Source organism: Alligator sinensis, unplaced genomic scaffold (genome assembly GCF_000455745.1).
Source record: "Alligator sinensis unplaced genomic scaffold, ASM45574v1 scaffold173_2, whole genome shotgun sequence".
NCBI lineage: Eukaryota > Metazoa > Chordata > Crocodylia > Alligatoridae > Alligator > Alligator sinensis.
In genome coordinates, this window is record NW_005842720.1 from 763,807 (window position 1) to 776,172 (window position 12,366).

A 12,366-nucleotide genomic window follows, 5' to 3' on the forward strand; every position below is an offset into this window, starting at 1 on the left:
CTCGGTGACGGGAAGAAAGATCGATAGGTGATCAGTCTATCGATCGGCAGCCGCAAGTCAGATAACTTCAGAGACACTCTGCAGCGTGCTCAAAGCTCTTCGACTTGGGCGGAAGTCGCGCAGAATTTTAAACGGCCAGCGAGCCAATTACTAGCCACCACGTGTGAATAATTTAGCACTGGCCAATAACAGGGCACAAATTTGCATCCGAATAGCGGGAACTCTTTGCACCGTGCATCTCTGTGCTGCAAAGAAGAAATGCATCCTGCAAAGGAAACTGCAAATTGGCAGGAACTCTCCTGCACGCAGGCTCTCAATTGCAGCAGAACACTCTGCCGTGCAAAGGAGCTCTCATGTGGCCAGGAAATTCCATAGTGCCAAGGCACAAAAAATCACTGGGTCGTGACAGTTATCACCTTGGTGGGGCAGCTTACCCTACTGCAAGATTTGTCCCCTCTGATCTTAAAGTCTTTGTTGGGCTTCAGCCTTCTCAATCTTGGTCCTGTTCCTCTAGCTTGGCCCCCTTAGCACAAGGCCCATGGTCCTGGACCCCAGCTCCTGGGCCCCAGCCCTGGTCTCCTGTTCTGGGCCTGTGGCCCCTGTCTCTTGCTATCACCCTTTTCGGGCCTCAGTTTTCTGCTATTGCTCTTCTCAGCTGCCAGCCCTGACCCTCTTGGCCTCAGACCACCTCTATACATTATTAATACATGTATTATCTTGCCTGGCTCAGGCTTTTACCCTCTTGGAGTCCACCTTCCTGTCTTGTTCCTGGCCCTGGGAGACTCAAGATCTTCTGTGCCCTCAGGCACTCCTGTGGCTCATGCCCCTTCCCCTGTCAGAGCTCAATAGTGTGCTTCTCAGGCACCCCTGTGGTCTCCTCTTCACCCCTTTTAGCCACATCTGGTCTTCTGGTTAAACTGGAAACAAAAAGGCAAGCTACCATTTTAACAAAAACGTCCCCATATTGGGTAAATGTTTATACCAGAATAAAAGCAATCTCCCACTTTTAAGTGAAACCTTCCCCAGCTGGGTAAATAAACACTTGAGCAGCCCTCATCTCCTGGGGCTCTCAGCTCTCTGCATACAGAGTGCTCCTGCATCTGCCCGGGAGTTTTTATGAAGTCACTCTCCTTGGAGAGCCCAGCTCCCTGCTGCTGGTCCCATCCCTTTAAGGTGTTTGGTATACCTACCTCAGGGTGCTGCCCTGTCTGAGGCAGGTGACTCACTAGCCTGCATAGATATCGCTTTTAGCGCTGATGGACAGCTGGGTCTTTCCCACTGCAGCTTAGATCTGCTGCATGTAGCCATTGTCTCAGCTGCTTATCTGCCTACACAGCTACAGCACACTTTTACAACCCATGATGATGTAGCACAATATAAGGTATAACATACCTTACATTTACACATACATGTAATACCATATAAATAAACATACAAATGCACATATACATGCTCATTCATACCATAAGCAGTAAAGAAAATCAGTAATAAATCAAGTGTCTCTCCTGTAATAAAACACAAAAAGTAAAAGCAAAGTTGCCCGGAGCAATAGTTTACATCTTTAGGTCACATGGTCTTTGGTGCATTAGAACTAGGTCATATCATCTCTGTCAGGCTTCTCCTGGGCACCTGGGGTGAGCGATAGGCAGCAAAGTCTCAACCTCTGCCCTTCTTTGGGTCAGCCTCAGGCAAGAAGGAATGCTGACCTTTCTCCTGACAATGTTGTCCGAGAGGAAAACACCTCATTCACGCAACTCTCTCACAAAAAAACAAATGCCCTCAGGAGTAAAGAATTATTTTAGAACATATTTCAAAGGGGATACCACATTTACTCGGATCCAAGGCAAGTTTCCCCACCCCCACATTTAACATGAGGGGAAAAAAAACATTCATCTCCAATTTGAGTACAAGGTGGGGAGGGGGAGGAGAAGTGGGAGCCACAGCAGCTGCCTGCTCTTCCTCCATCCCCCTCCCCCCCCACCCCTGCCCACCATCTCCTCGATTCAGGTCCTAGCTCTGTCCTTGGAGCCCTTCAGGCCTGAAAATATATTGTTAAAGAATGGCTGCAGTTCTTTCTGTTGTGTTATTAGGTGCAATGAGGCATTCCAGAAACTTAATAAAGAGTAAAACTATTAAGGAGATACTTAGATTTAAGCAGCACACCTATGCAATCCTTGTTGAAATCAGTCCCAGGCAAAGCTGTTTTTTTTGTAAAGGTGTATGTCATAATGGTTGGAACATGCTACAGGTGAGGCACCTTTTCTCTTGATTTGCACATCTTTTTGTATTTTGGGCCAATAGGCTCCTCACGGAGTTTGACAGTAGCTTCATAATACCCTGCAAAAGGTTCTGTTGGGGCACACTGAGGCATGATGCTTCCTTATTCTCAAAGTACTACTCCAAGTGACTTTTTGATCTGTCTCATTGTGGCAGTGCACCTTTGGTGCCTGTCACTTTAAGGGCAGGAGCAGGCAGCTGCCAGGTGCCTCACTAGGGCGGCCATTTTCAAACACAGGCCAGAGAGGCAGCAGTCTGTGTTGAGCAGCCAAGGAGGCAACATTGGGCTGAGCTGCTCCAGGAACACCTTGGAGGTGAGGGTGAGGCTATGGGGAAGGAGGAAGCCTCATTGGTCCTGGGCATTACCTAAAACTGCACCCTGCCAGGGATTGGTGGCCTGGTGGGGCTCTCTGTGGTGAGGGAACCCCCAAAAAATTCCAGGCAAGTTACCATGCCAGTGAAAGGCAGGGGAGGGTGCCTTATAACCCAAGCCCCAACAACCTAGTGGGTTAGTGGGTAACCCAGCAAGGAGGTTGGCAGGAGCAAGGGGGTCCAGAGTGAGGCAGGGTACCCAGAGCGAATGAGGGGCAAGGAGCCCAGAGTTTGGGAAAGGGCATGGAGCCTAGTGAGAGGCAAGGAGCCCAGAGGCTAGGAGCCCTGACTGTGGGGCGGGGTGGGGGGCAAGGAGCCCAGTATGAGTGAGGGGTGTGGAGCCCAATGAGAGAGGCCAGAGTTAGGGGTCGGGATATGATTACATTTTGGATGCTATCTGCGGGGCATGGGCCAGGGAAGGTATGGAGCCGTGGTTAGCACACCCTGGCATTGGGGCATGTAATGGGCAGCCTTCCACATTATACTACCAGTTATGGGAACAGCAAAGTCATGGCAGGTGAGACTAGGTGGACTGCCCTACGTAGACAGGCAGGAAAGCCGACTTGAGACTCAGCCCCACACGTCACACTCATGAATATAGACTAATAAACCCTTGTTTAGCTGTAACATCATTTTTTGATCAAGTAACATTTTCAACTCAGGAATATCTTTTATTCTTTAGTGCTAAGAAGGTGAGTTTCAGAATCATCTATTTTTTTTTAAATAGTATTTAGCTTTTTCTTGTGCTTAGGCTTCCACTATTCCTAAATGTGCTGTTGCTTTTTCAGGGAAAAACTTAGGTCAGACACTGAGCTTGTGCCTGGGATTTTAATCTTTCTTGGAATGCTTGGCCCTGGCACTTGAGTTGACTGGACACCTAGTTCCTCTGTATCTACAATCCTCAAGGGGTTCTAATGACTGCTGCTTCTTTTGCTAATTGATAATTATTTCCTAGGTTATTGGGATCTTTTCTTATTCCCTTACAATAAAACATTAGATCAGCTTCCTGAATAAGCTCAATAACCTCAATCAATTCAATATACTTAATTCTCATGTCATTATCCTTTCTCATGCTGTGCTATTTCTACCTGGGCACGTAGGCCAACAAAGGTTATTACATGGTGAAATCAGTCCAAACACCAAACACCTAATACAACATGCAGCTGCTTGTGGGGTAATCTGGATTCTAGCAATCTCTGCATGTTGTTCGTCTAGCATTTACAAATTAGGGATGGGACCTTAGTTCACCCATGCCTTTCAAGTTAATAACATAGCTCCTATTAAAATTAAACAGAAGAGTTGGTCTTTATTTTTCTTACTTCAACCAATGACCCCAGGTTGGCAAGGAGATATTAATTGTATAGTGAAATATATGCCTGGTTTATTAGCACAAGGACAAAGGCTTACATTAAAAGAATATGCACAGCATGTACACAGCAAAAGGCAAAAGCTTACATTAAAAAAATAGGCACAGCATGTACAGAGCAAAAACAGATAGAACTTTAATTTGATGAATCATTAATTTTATTTATAAGATAGTACAGGTGAAGAAAGAAGTAAAACTTGTGCCATCTATAGATTTTATAGCAGAAATGTTGCAGAAAGAAGAAGTTGAAGTTACTGCAATCACAGTTCTAGGATAAATGGGGATATTATTAGTAATTATTGCAATCTATATAATACAGGAAAATAAATCTGTGCATTTGATGCAGGCACCAATGCAGTATGACAGTTAAAAATCAAAATTCACCAGCCAAACAGAGTTCTTAGTACTAACATCTACTAAGCATTCAGAAACGTGGTATAGATTGAAGAGGTACATTGTTTTTTCTCCTATTTGAAGATTTTTTTCAGGGCTTTCTATAGTGCAAACCATAATATGTTTAGAAAAACTAGGCTACAGACTAAGGGAAGGGAGGAAGGATCTAATTACTAACTGTGGGGGAAAAATTGAATAATAGCATCATAGAAAATTAGGGATGGAAGGGACCTCAGGAGGTCATCTAGTCCAACCCCCTGCTCAAAGCAGGACTGTCCTCAACTAGATCATCCCAGGCAAGACTTTGTCTAGCAGGGTTCCAAAGCCTCCAAGAATGGAGATTCCACTACTTTTCCGGGTAACCTGTTTCAATGCTTTACTACCCTCCCAGTGAGAGTTTTTCCTAATATCTAACCTAAACTTTCCTTGCTATGAATTGAGACCATTGCTCCTTGTTCTGTCATCTGCCACCACTGAAAACAGTCTAGCTCCATCCTCTGGAACCATCCTTTATGTAGTTGAAGCCTGCTATTAAATCCCCTCTCAGTCTTCTCTTTTCCAAACTAAATAACCCCAGTTTTTTCCCCCTAGGCCTGTCTTCATAAGTCATGTGCCCCAAACCCCTAAACATTTTCACTGCCCTCCACTGGACTCTCTCCAATTTGTCCACATCCTTTCTGTAGTGGAGCCCCCAAAACTGGACACATTACTCCATATGTGGTCTCACCAGTGCTGACCAGAGGGGAATAATCATTTCCCTCAATCTGCTGGCAATGCTCCTACTAATGCAGCCTAGTATGCCACTAACTGTCTTCACACCAACAGCACACTGTTGGCTCATATTCGACTTCTTGTCTACTATAGCCCCAGGTCCTTTGTGTTGGCACTGGATTTATGACCCAGATACCTTGTTTCAGGTGGACCCAAATCCTCAGACCAACCACAACCTCTCCATTCAATAATAGGCAAAATGTATTGATACACAGTGATAGTAGATAAGAATAATGGAAACCATTCTGTATCTACCAGTCCCAGAGTTCACATGGTCAAGGTATCTCTAGCCAGTACGTGAACTTCACTCTGAGGTGCTCTCTTGCATGTCAGGTGTCAGCAACTGGGAGGGCAGAGGCCAAGCCCACCTCATCCACAGTAGGGTGGGTAAAACAGGCTGGTGGTGTACCCTCTGTCCATGGTAGCCTCAGGTTCCTCTATCAGGGACTCTTTGCTGATCTGAAATCCCTCCTTTTGCATTCTTTATCCCCTCTGATGATTCTTCATCTCTGGGCATTGCTGATTGGTCTCACTGTGGTCATTATACTGCCTACATTCTGTCCTGTCAGCATAATCCTTTGTTTCACAAATCTATCACATGCATGTATCCTAATTTGATTATTTCTGTTGTCCTCCTAATTTGATCTGTTTACCAAAACCAGAAATCCCAAGGGCTCTGCAGTGGGCCATGTGACCTGGTGCCAATGTTGCAGTGTCCCTTATCTCTGTTATGGAATAATGTAATATATATGCCTTCACTTTCCCAGCCTGTGTGTCTGCTTGCTGCTTGCCTGTATCAGACACAGTGGGCCTTGAAGGAAACTTTGTCACAAACAGGCTTTTAGAAATCAGTTAACCTTTGCCATACCTCTGGACCACTGTTCTAAAGCAATATCTACTTTAGCTACAAGCCAATTCCCAAAAGCAAACCTCTAAATACCATTTTCTAGTCATCACTTTGCTGCAGAACTGCTGCTTAGCCAGTCAGTCCCCAGCCTGTACTGGTGCATGAGATTGTTTTGTCATAAGTGCAGGACTTTGCAATTGTCCTTATTGAACCTCACAAGCTTTCTTTTGGTCCAATCCACCAGTTTATCTAGGTCTCTCTGAACCCACTGCATAACAGGTTTATCTTTTATGGCTCAGATAAAAGGATATTCCAGAGGTGTAGAAGGGTGTAGTATTAATAACCCAAGGCAGCTGCAGTCAGCTGACATTGTGGCAGCATCTGCTCTTGCTTTTTCCCCTTTCCTCCCCACCCCAAACAAAAGGCAGTGCCCAGGGCTATTGTTCTAGTTGCCATCCCCCCCACCTCCCTCAGTAATGCTACTGGGATATTATGGTGCCCTTTAAACCTGAACAGCAGTTATTGCTTGTAATGACAAAATAAGATGCAAACCAAGAGCCAAAGCTTGCCTTATGGAACATGTATGCATGTCTTCCCATGAAGAAGAAGGTATCAGCTACTGCCACAGCATTACTGCTATCCTTCTTTCTCTGAAAATCTTTCTAGACCAACGTTCAGTAACCTATAGCCCAAACACCAGATCTGGCCTGCCAAGCAATGTCATCCAATCCCTGATGCCACAACACTGATGGCAATTTTCTGATGTAGGGCAGCAGCTAGGTTGTGTGCAATCCTTGCAAGGGGAGTAGCCACCTACCTTCAGAATGAACTATGTTAATTTGGTTTCCTGCTTCTAAAAGGTTAGCCAACCCCTGCTCTAGACCATAGGAGTTGCCATGCTGCATCAACCCAGCAGTTCATCCATCCAGTAACCTTCTTCTGATCATGGTAGATACCAACTTCTTCAAAGAGAAATTCTGCAGTAGACAGCTATGAGGCATATTGTCCCCTCCCAGCCCCCAGATGTTAGACTTTGCTCTAAACTAGTGCTTATAGTCTTCCCAAAATTCTATTTTTTTTAGATATTCATTAGAATAACTGTGGGTATTCTTGTGTTCCATATTCATGAGTAGTCTTCCCTTGAATCCTACAGGTCTGGGCTGCACAAAAAGGCTAGCTGAAGGAAGGCTAGGTGATGTACGCTGGCCACCATTGCTCTAATATCAAACACAGGAAAAAGATAATTCCAGATCCATGTCTATCTATTCTCTCAATTCCATTTTGGGAGTTTTGGGGAGTTTTTTTGTTTGTTTGTTCCTTGGATTTCTTTAGGATTTTCAACTGACTGGTTTGGTAGCTTGGTCTTTGTTCTGTTATTTTTAAAAGATTTAATGAAAATAAGTATCAGAAAATTAAGGCAGTGCTAGGAAGAGTATCTGTAGCCTCCTGAAGCATTACGTTATTTGTTTCTGACTAAATACCTTTGTTTTAATTCCCCCGCCTTTTGTTTTCTAAACATTTGCACTCAGGTAAAGAAGCTGTTCCTAGCCCTCAGTGACATGCACCAGCTGCGTGTCCTGGAAAGACCAGCCACTCTTGCACTTGAGGCCTGGTTTTAAGATCAGGAGTCACATGACAGTATAGCTAAAGAATAATACGTTGAGACCCAATCTATGTTTTAGTAGGCAAAGGTCTCCATTTCATATATTGCCATCTTAACTGTGCCATCAAGGGCATGTTCAGCTAGAGAGGCCAAGGATGGAACAACTCTCTTCTTTCACAGACAGTCTCGCCAGACATAAGTAAGGAGATAGCTGTGTAGAAATTTAGCTTCCAGAGATGGTATTGTAAATATATATTCCAGAAAGAGAGAGATACAGTTTGCTGTAAAGCATCTGGTATTTGCCACTGTTGAAAATACTGGAATAGATGGTGGTCTAGTATGGTGTAATATGTTTTAAATTTATATGCTTGTTTGATCATTACCTGACCTGTCAAAAAGGGTCGAAGGTCAGAATTGAGCCCAGCAGGTTAGTATGGTTAAAGCAACTTGGTTTCTTTAGCCAAAAAACACGAACAAGAGTAATGTGGCCATTAGCACATCCAGGCAGCTTTGACTCCCCAACTCAAATGACCTGTCACCCACTGACAGCTGAGAGCAGCCTTCAGAAGAGGCCCAGAGCAAAGCTCAAATTTACATCTTCATATCCACTGAGAGATGCCTTAAGGTTTTCAAACGTCCTAAAATTTTGAAACCCTTTCATATCACTTCTGCTGCAGAACTCCTACCCCTGGCTCTGCAAGCTGCATGAGCTGATATGGATCCAGGTGGTCATTGAACAGTAATGGTGGTTCACCACCTCCCAGCCCACCCTGCCATTACGCCAAATCTCTTTGCAGAACCCCTGCTGATGCACCGCAGAACACATTTTGAAACCACTCCCTTAAACAACTAGTGTAGCACTCTTGCCATTCCAATCATTTAAATAGAAAAGAAGTTCATTCTCTGATGCTGCCAAGCCAACAGCTCTGGCTATCAGCATATTACCATTGCTGTATTTTTAGAAAAGTAACATTGTTACAACAGAACTGCAGAACCTACAAGGAACAGATAACAAGGACAGCTCCCTTCTGAAGAATGCAAAAATAGATTAAGCTGGTCTCAGCTGAAAAAGATGTCATCAATTTAGACAGCAGCTTGCTCTTTCAGTGGAAAACATGGGAAATGGAGCAGCACAAATGGGTGAACTACTCAACTCTTCAAAATATTTGTAAGATAATTAATCTCTACTGCTCTCCTTGTTTGATGGGGGCTGGCTTATTGCTCCATTAAATGCAATGATATCACTAAAGAAGGAAGACAATTTCAAATGAGAGACACAAGAGACAGAAGTTATTTTGTCTCTAACACAACAATCATTGTATGCTGGGGGGAAGACTGTGCCTTTTTGTGTGCATTGCCTTCACTATTGGAAGTACAGGCAAAGGGCAACACAGAACAGTATGTGATGATAGGAGAGGCGGTGCCAGACTCCGAGGGAGGTGGAAAAAGAGCTGCTAATGACAAACTTCATGACTGTGTCTAAAAGAACTGTGCTGAAGAGAATTGTTCTAAGAATTTGTCATGCTTATAAAATTCATAACAAGCTTTGAGAGAAATCTTGATGCAATCCTTCCCAAGGTCACTGGAAACCAACTGCCTCATGGGGGTGGCAGGTTAAGCCTCCAGGGAAAGTGTGCTGGCTCCCTTGGCATTGCAGCACCCCCTCCTGGCCCATCTGCAGATTAGCATTAAAGGTGGTAAACTAAACAAGGATACTATTACTAGTGTGTGGCTGGAGATACAGCAAAACAGCAATAATATGGTAGTGGAAAGAGATTTAGAAAATAAAGATATAAATAAAAAAGAGATTGCAAGTTGAGGGCATGTAGTATTCTCAACATTTTAGTGCAAACACACTTAGGCACCTTACTCCCATTTATTTGGCTAGCTCACTTTGGATATGGTGGAGAGGTAGAGAGTTCTGCTACATAGTAAAACAGCAGAAGAGTATTTGAGTATTTATTTATGCTTCTTACCTTTTCAGCTTGAACTTTCCTCTTCTACACAGGGGAAAAATGTTGCTGTTATGCAACTCCAGATCTCTGGCTCCTCCTAGAAAAGATGTGTTGCTACTTTCATCCAGTCCTCAGCACAGAACTCAGACTATCCTGCAAGAGAAACACTTGTGAAAGCATGGCAGTCCTCCTCTAGATTTGATTGGTTCAGTGGAAAGTTTTATGATCCAAGTGCAGGAATGAGACTCAGCATATTCTTCCTATAGGAAGTTCTTTTAATCCATCTATGCTCTCTGTACTTCCTTGTTAATGTTAAAGGACTTCTAAACATGCACATGATTTAGGGCCCTGAGAAATTCACAGATTTCTTGTTGAAGATTCATGGCACATGCACAGGTAAAGTATCCCTTTTCATAGAATATTCACAGAACTACCATTGATCTTGGTAAATGGGTTGGCAAATACTTCCATGAATATTCCATGAGAAAAGATACTTTACCTGCACACACGCAGCAGGCAGGCACACAGCCATAGGCGGCAGAAGGCCAGGGCTAATGGAGCTTACTTTTCCCCCAAATGTGGGGCAGTGCAGAGGGCTGCAGAGCAGCCCAGGCGAGGACTCTGGGTGGCTGCAGCAGTGGCAGGGGGGTTGTGCGCAGACAGACACGGAGCCTGCACACAGCCGGGACTTCAGCCGGTTGGCATGCAGAGCAGGTATGTTAGGGAAAGGGAAGGGGCAAGAGGGAACAGATCAGGGCCCCCACAGTGAGGGAGGGAGTGCAGCAAAGGCAGGAGCTGGGGTGAATATGGCCCTGGGGCAGGTGGTGGGATGCACAGAGCCTGGGCAGCTCATCTAAGAGTGTGGGGAGGCTCCCACCACTGTGTGCATCTTGGGAGAGGCCCAGGGAGCATGTGTTCCCCATGTTTGTGCATGGGGCAGAGGCAGGCTGCAGCTCTGGGCTGGTCTCTGTGTGCTGCTGCCCTGGGAGTCAGCTGTCATGTGCAACGCCGTGTGCTTGCCGCTGCTGTCTCCCAGAGCTGGCTCCCAAGGCACTAGCAGCAGAGTGCAAAATCCAGCCCACAGCAGCAGCCCACCTCCACTCCACACAGAAATCCAAGGGGCACGTGCTCCCAGGGCCTCTCCTCAGGTGCGAGCAGTGGCAGGAGCCTCCCTGTATCCCTGGACAAGCTGCCCAGGTTCTGAGTCTCCCACCACCCGCCCCAGGGCCCCACTTATCCCAGCCCCTGCTTCTGCCCCACTCCCTCCCTCACTGTGGGAGCTGTGATCTGCTCCCTCATGCCCCTTCCCCTTCCCCTTCTCTAACTTACCTGCTGTGGTGGGCAGTGTTCTGCACACCTTCTGGCTGCCATCCTGGCTGCGTACAGGCTCCATGTCTGTCTATGTGTGCCCCTCCCTGCCACTGAAGCCTCCCAGAGCCCATGTCTGGGCTGCCTTGCAGCCCTCTGTGCTGCCCTGCATTTGGGGGGGGATAAGACCCATTAGCCCTCACTATGCTCACAACCCTTAAAAATTGCAGTGGGGGGCAAATTTCCACACAGTCCAAAATTGCAATGTTCTTAGGGCCCTGCACATGACTCATGAGTTGTAACAGGTGCTGGGCCCCAGGAACAACCATGATGCCCCCTGGTGGCCATGTAGCTCCTGTCCTGCTTGAACTCCTTAGGTACCCTCCCTCTTCTCCTTCCTGCCACACCTTGATGTAGATACTGGTTCATGAGAAGGGAGGCTGCCCCCAGGTCCTGAAGCAAGCCCTTGTCTGCTTAGTCAGTGGGTTCCTCCAAACCCTGCTGATACCTGCCCTGCTTTTAGTTTCTAGGTGGGGCCCTCCTGGCCTGATCATGCTCTGATGCACTTGTTGCCTTAAGAGATAATGTTGTGGCTTCCGACCTCCCCTACAGTCACATCCATGCCTTGCAGATGATAATGGTTATCACTTAGGTAGGCAGACAAGGTTCCTTGGGTGAATTTGATATCTTTTATTAGACCAACCCAAATAGTTGGAGAATAGTTATTAAGCAAGCTTTCGGGTTCCAAAACCCTTCATCAGGCTAAGGAAGTTTCAGCAGTTGGTGTGTGCTCTTCCTGGATGGAATGAAAAGTAAAGAAGCCAGGGGCTGGGCTGGGGAGTCAGTTGCCAGGCACATTATAATGTGTCAAAAATCCAATGTCTATATTTAGTCCATGATCTCTAGTATCCAGGAGGTTGATGACATGGAGTTCATAGGCTCGTCTCTGGGAAGTGTTGTGTAAGTTTCCCTTGAGGATCAGGACTGAGAGATTGGAGAGAGAGTGGCCCTCCTGTGAGAAATGTGCCCCCACCGGTAATTGGGTATTTTTGTCTTTGATAGATTTCCGGTGTGCATTCATTCTGGTGTGCAGTTGTTGTTTGGTCTCTCCTACATATTTTCCATCAGGGCATTTGGTGCATTGGATGAGGTATATTACATTTCTGGAGGTGCAGCTGTAAGATCCTGGGATGCTGATGGCTCTGTTGTGAGGTGTAGTAATAGTGGGGGTGGTGGAGATGTGTTGGCAGGTTTTGCATTTCTTGTCATGGCACGCTCTGGATCCTTTTGGTGTGCTCTGGGCTTGAAGAAGTTTTGCTTCTGGTGATGAGGTACTGAAGAGAACACCCGGGATCGCCACCTCACCAATCTTAAAAAGGCTTTTACCCAACAAGGACACGCCTCCAGAGATAGACTGCACGTTTGAAAGAGCCACCTGGATACCACGTGAAGAACTGCTGCAGTACAGAAGAAA

The 12,366-nt window shown here is 45.9% G+C and overlaps 1 long non-coding RNA gene across 1 annotated transcript in view; it reads right to left on the reverse strand.

Annotated features, from left to right (window-relative positions):
• Positions 1-4,157: 4,157 nt before the first annotated feature.
• Positions 4,158-12,366, reverse strand: part of LOC112552016 — a 38,740-nt gene continuing 30,531 nt past the window's right edge. The window contains exons 2-3 of the long non-coding RNA XR_003096375.1: positions 9,606-9,737; positions 4,158-4,283 (exon numbers count right to left, since the gene is read on the reverse strand). This is a non-coding gene — a long non-coding RNA (uncharacterized LOC112552016). The remainder of the gene's footprint in view (positions 4,284-9,605; positions 9,738-12,366) is intronic.